A 6792-nucleotide genomic window follows, 5' to 3' on the forward strand; every position below is an offset into this window, starting at 1 on the left:
CTATCCACTTGAACCCGCCGCGCCGTATAGCATGTATTGTGACATTGCCCATCCATATAAATTATTACAATCTTGATAGACTAACCATGATTTCAGTTTCATCTCGTCATAATCCGAAGTATTTTCATTATTAACTTTGGCGTGCCTCATACTGGCTTGTGTGAGACCACCGCAGATTTTTCGAAAAATAGGTGGGTTTCATAATCAAAGAAAAATTCTAGTTTGACTTTGGGATATTTTAACATACAGTCAAAGCTGAAACCTGGAGCTGTATAGTAGTAAACATGATCTAAATTGCATGTAGAAATGCACATGTCTCTAAATTTTCAAATACGTCAGCCAACAGCACGTCAATTTTAAGATAAAGGACTGAATATTCTCCTAAGGATTTGCATTTGAAATGGTTCCATATTGAAACTGCGTGTTCGTATTCCTCATATTCTATATGCTCCTCTATCAATGTCGAGTAAAAATTTTCTTTTTATGGTAATGTTCTTCTAATTTTTCCCAACTGTCTGTATATTCGTAAGGGTATACACCCGTACGTGTAATGAAATCCATATCTCTGCAGAGACTCATGAGTACGAATGATTTTGCGGTTTTTCTGAACTTTTCGAACCCTGGTGTTATTAAATTTTTTGCAAGTGTTGATAGTTTTGAAGGCATGAAACGGCATGAGTCTACAAACCGTGTTGTGAAGTTGTTGGAAACGTATTTAGAAAATTAAATAAACTTTTCTTCACTGTTTGAAATGACTGTAGTTAGGTTAGTGTCGTATCCTAACTCTGTCACTATAAAGTGAGCATCGTAATTTGTTAAGTTGTGTTGAACATATGAGACGAAATTTGGTTTTTGCAATTTTAGATTACAGATGACATAGTGTATGTCTGAATTTCCCTGATAAATGGCAGTGATCTGCTACTTTATGTGTGAAAAAATACACTTACATAAATCGTAAGTAATGTTTATTACGTGTGTCCTTTGTTCTTCTTCAGTCATTATTATAGGTTTATTTGTTTTAAGCAAATCTTCAACTTTTCTCGCAATCTCGGTAACTTCTTTCATGAATCTTTTGGCTACGTCTTGGTGTGATTCATTACCACGGAAAATAATTGGTTTTTGTGGTATATTAAAATTTTCTAGCAGATCTATGGGAACGTTTTCTGTAGTTTTTACAAATATTCCATAGCTCATTAGTTTGTGATTTTGAATAGCTGACGTATTCTTGCATTTGTTTTCCGTACATTTTACCAGAAGTGCTGAAACCTAAAACACCAAAAATATCTAGGCAGTCCAGATTTAAGTATTATTGATGGATAATGGGTTTAGATGTGATTTTGGGTTTTAAATTATCATTAAAAAATAGTACATAATTTGGATTGTGTTTATTAATCAAGTACTTTAAATTTGGAACAGAACTTTGCTGTGACAACTCATGTCTTAGTACAATTTCAATTATTTCTAGAAAATTCAAAAAAAAAAAAATCCAAACATCATCATTTGCAGGTATTAAATCACCTATTATTAATGGAAAGAAGTGTTTTTTTTTTTTTTACTTTTATTTACTTTGTGCACTAATAAAGCTCATAATTTGTCTTGCAAACATTTTTAAACGAAATTTAGATAAATTATGTTCCTCAATGGGGGGTAATAATTTTTTTTTCTCTAATTCACCATAGTTCAAATGTTGTTTCTTTAAGTTCAAAGTTTCTAGAGACAATATTTTTACTGTTTCTGTATAATAAGTGATAATATAACACATGTTGTAACAACACACACCTTCAAATATGTCATGCTTTACATCAACACAAAAATTAGTTGTTACATGAAAGGAATTTATATTATTCAAAATATTATTTTGGCTAATCCCGATTTTATGCAAAATTATTTGTTTCTATATCTTGTACATAATTATCAACATTACGTAGTAATGTTTCATCTTCTTCACCTAACGTATGTGTCAGTGTTTTGTGGGCCTTGCAAAATCTACAAAAATAGTTGGAAGAAAACAATTTACTGAAACCGCAAATGCCTGTAAGTCCTAAATTGTCTCCAATTATCAGACCAAGAATAAAATACCTACACTTTTTTTACAACCATCAGGAGCGTGGATTATAATCCCATCTTTTTCTAATGAATTTAATTCATCAATTAACTCTTTAAAACATAAGTCATTTCCGTATGATTATATATCATTAGATTTTATAAGAGATGCTAAAAAAATATTTGTAAGTTTTGAACTATTTTCACTCAAAGGGAAACTACAATACACTGCAGAAATAGCATGGTATGTAGACTTAGATCCTAATGGGTTATTTGTTTCAAAATCGTCAATATACATAAAAAAAACATTACTATTTTATTTTGGTGTGGGATTAATTTTTTTTTTCCACAAAGACCCTTGAATAAAATTTGACATTGAACAATTATCATTTGAAACTGGATAATTAATTAAATAATTATAACGTTTTATAGCCAAATTAAGATTATTGTTTAGTTCAAAATATTTTTTAAATTAGAATTTGAGTGGCATTATAATTGCCTTTGTACTTATTTCATCAAATACTGTTTGACCATTGTGGAATAATAAATTTACTTCATTTTTCATTGTAAATTGTTTACATGTATCAGTTAAAAGATCATTGGTTGTCAAACACTTGTTTAAATATTCTGTTCTACATAGATTGAAAGAATCTGAAATTGCTGAAGTAACTTTTGAAAATTTTGATAAAATTAAATGGCCAGTAATTTCACTTTTCATTATACCTTGTAATAATGATATAATAGGCTTAATTATTTTTTTCTCAATATCATTTTGGATATTTTTAACATAATTTAAGCAAAAGTTATTATTGTTGTGTAATGATAAGGAAAATTTGACCGCAAACAAATGTAACTGTTCAATACTCTTATTAATATCAAATATTTTTTTATTAGATATTTCAGATGTTTCAGATTCATTAATTATACAAAGGATAGGATATTCTTGGTTAATATTGTCATCACTACATACTATTTCTAAATCAAAATTATTACCATTATTATTAATTGTAAATTCATTAGAAGCAACGGTTTCATCAGTATTATTTTCAAATTTAAGTTTTAATAGGACATGTTTTTTAAAACTACTCAATGTCTGAAAAGATTGCAAACAATTATTTTCTATAGATGTGTAAGAGCTATGAGGTCCTTGCAAATGTATAATTTTGTAATGGGCGATGAGCGAAAGCAATGTAGGTGTACTTACGTAACATATAAAACATATCATTTTAGTACCTAGTAGATTGTTTAGTGTAATAAAAAAATGCTATTCTTCTTAATCAATAAAATGTAAAAGATATCTACTGGGTAACAATTATCTATGATATTAACTATTAAGCACTAAAATTATACTTACCAGTTGTGTTGACAGTTAAAAACGGAATAAACCGAAGTACCTTGGTAGGTTCCCTCAAAACGAGCAGAAAAATCAAGTTGGTCGACAGTTGAATATAATATTTTGAATTTTATTTATACAATTATAACTTATAGTCTTACACATTATGGTAAACACACGAGATAGACAAATGCAAAAAAACGAAATAACTTATAATATAACGAAAACAGTTTTATGACTATAGTCGTTACAATACGCGTCGATAATCGAGATGCGTAATGATAGCACATAATAATGCTAGTAAATAATCACTTTTGTTGGGAAAAATTGTTTTCCAATTTAAAAATAGACTAGTCACGTTATATATTTTTCAATTTTAACAAATATATACTGTTAATTTAGCAAAACATTGTTAATTTAACAACTATGATTTTATCAATTATCAATAAAATTGTTTTGTTAATATGAATGATGAAATTTCGTTCTGTGCAAGTTTTGTGGTAAGAATGCAAAAAGAAGTTATAGATTTAGCTACAGATAATTTCTAAACCCAAAAGAAAGCACTCAATATGGATTGGAGGCGACGATAACAATGCAAACATACCCGGTCGGTCGCACACGGAGGCTTATCACTGTCGCCGACGATGGCTGCGGATACGCAACGCACCGATACGCATCGCACAAAAATGATAAAATGAACAAAATTACAAATAACAATATTATTGCGAACATTCTCTCCCCCCCCCCCTTGAAAGGATACAGGCCTTTCAAAGGTAGACATGATACATAGACATACAAAATAGAAAATTAAACAACACAATTTCTATAGTAAATAAAATCAGTACAAGAGAACAGATAATACATTTTAAAATAAAGAATGACAGAAAATGGTTAGGCAGCATCCTCTTCCTCTTCGACACTTGGCAAAATTGTAATTACGAGTTAGCAACAGTGACCACATGAACAACTCCATCATTTCCTGGATGGACCTTGATTATTCTGTCCATTTTCCACTTCATCGATGGCATATTATACTAAAAAAATTAGGCCGTTAGATTTTCAAATATCTTTGGATGATTAGTTTCCAGTCCATTTGTGTCAACAAATATTTCCGCACGTCATCGTAAGCTGTCAAATTTAATTTTTATTTGCATCTCAATTGGGTAAGTAAAAGTCATTATTTAATCTATATAATATATATTATAAATTATAATATGTTTAAAAAATTTAAAATTATAAGCTTAGCAGTTATGCATTTTTCTAGACATTTTTTTGTATTAATTTTATTTTCTTATTTTAATAATTGTAATTCATTGTTATTTTTTTTAATTATAATTTTCATGTTCTTATTTTGTTAAGGTAATGGTTGATAGTGATAACATATATATGTACATAACTATCGACCATTCATTATCTAATTGTTTTTTATGTAATTTAAAATAAATAAAAATGTATCTATTCAAAAACGTATGTTGCACAGTTTTTAAAAATATAACTGACTAAATAACAAAATATTTTCTCTGGGTAACATTTGTGATGTCTAGTTCATTTATTCGAAAAATGCACTGCACAAATTGTACATTTTACCAGAGGCGGACTGGCCACGGGAGTTAGTGAGATTTATCTCCTTGGGCCCCTCATAGTTACAAATACTAAAAAAAAAAGCCAATACAATCCAAATAATATTATAATATTAGGAAAATTACATTAACATAAATAATATGAAAATACGTAATTAATTACTTCCAACTTTATTATTGTTCGGAAATATAAAAATAAATAAGAAAATGTGGTTTGTGTAGCTATTTCGGTCAACAGTATAGAATGCGATAATAAAGTTTTATTTAGAAATCATATAACAACATGTTTCATAGTTTCTTTGTCATCGTTATCACCATTTGAACGATATATAGCAGGCATGTCAAACACGCGGCCTGCGGCGACTTATTTTTTTTGTGGCCCTTGGCTAGTAATATTAATGGATAAAATAAAAAAAGAATAATAAAAAAAAAATTATAAAATATTAATCATGTGTTTCAACTAACATAGATTCTTTGATAATGGTATACATTTTGGTATACATTATTATGTTTTAGCTTCTGATAAACTTTAATCTAATTTCATATGTACAAATAATAAATATATATATATAGATTATAGAATATAGATTAATAATTTATATCGTCTGTACGCGACATGCGTGCCTTTGGAAAATAGTCGTTCGACAACCAGCGTGTGTTCAAGTTTAAATTTTGTTGCGTGCAAATTTACAATTTAAAAATGTCCGTATTAAAACCAAGTGGTAGTTATAAACGTAAAATTACCGATGAACATCGTCAATTTCATGAACATTGGGAATTACAATATTTTTGTAGTGAAATCAATAATAAAATAATTTGTTTAATTTGTAAAAGTGTTATTAGTGTTCTAAAGTTATACAATATTAAGCGACATTACGAACAACATAAGTCAAAATACGACCACTATGAAGGGTTATTAAGACAAGAAAAACTGAAAGAACTTAAATCAGGATATAAACACCAACAATTAATGTTCCACAAAATACCACAAGAAAATGAAGATGCAGTAAAGGTTAGTTATGTGTTGTCAGAGTTAATTGCAAAACATTCGAAACCATAATAATAAAACCGAAGGTGATTTTATTAAAACGTGTTTGATTAAAACGGCTGAAATTATTTGTCCCGGGAATCTAAAAGCTTTTCAAAACATTTCATTAACACGAAATACGGTTGCTGAAAGAATAACTGAACTAGCATGCAATTTGAGTGATCAGATAAAAATCAAAATACCTAGTTTCGAGTATTTTTCAATTGCTTTTGATGAAAGTACCGATATTGGTGGCACAGCTCAGTTAGCTGTGTTCATTCGAGCTTGCGATATGGAATTAAATATTTATGAAGAGTTATTGGAAATTAAACCTATGTATGATACTACTACAGGAGAGGATGTATTCGTTTCTGTTTGTGAACTCTTAAAAAAAATATGATTTACCTTTGGTAAAGTTATCGTCTGTGGCTACAGATGGAGCTCCTTCTATGACAGGAAAAAATAAAGGTTACATTGAAAGGTTACGAAAAAAAGTGAATGAAAATTTTGAGCATACATTTCATAGGACACATTGTATTATACATCAAGAGATGTTATGCACAAAAGTTATTAATATGGCACATGTAATGAAACCGGTAAAACAAATGGTCAATTTTATAAGATCTCGTGGTTTAAACCAAAGACAATTTTTGATTTTTTTAAACGATTTAGAAAGCGAGTATTCAGATTTACCATACTTTACAGAAGTACGTTGTTCCACTGTATTAGAATGATTCTGGAAGTTAAAAGATGCAATACAAATATTTTTAGAGTCTAAAGAACAAGACGTCAGCACTTTGTCGGATACA

General features: G+C 29.0%; 1 pseudogene; it reads right to left on the reverse strand.

The window, feature by feature from the left end:
- Positions 1–757, reverse strand: LOC112684332 (annotated as a pseudogene).
- Between the last annotated feature and the right edge of the window lie 6035 nt (positions 758–6792).

The sequence above is a fragment of the Sipha flava genome, unplaced genomic scaffold (assembly GCF_003268045.1).
Source record: "Sipha flava isolate LNK unplaced genomic scaffold, YSA_version1 249_pilon_pilon, whole genome shotgun sequence".
NCBI lineage: Eukaryota > Metazoa > Arthropoda > Insecta > Hemiptera > Aphididae > Sipha > Sipha flava.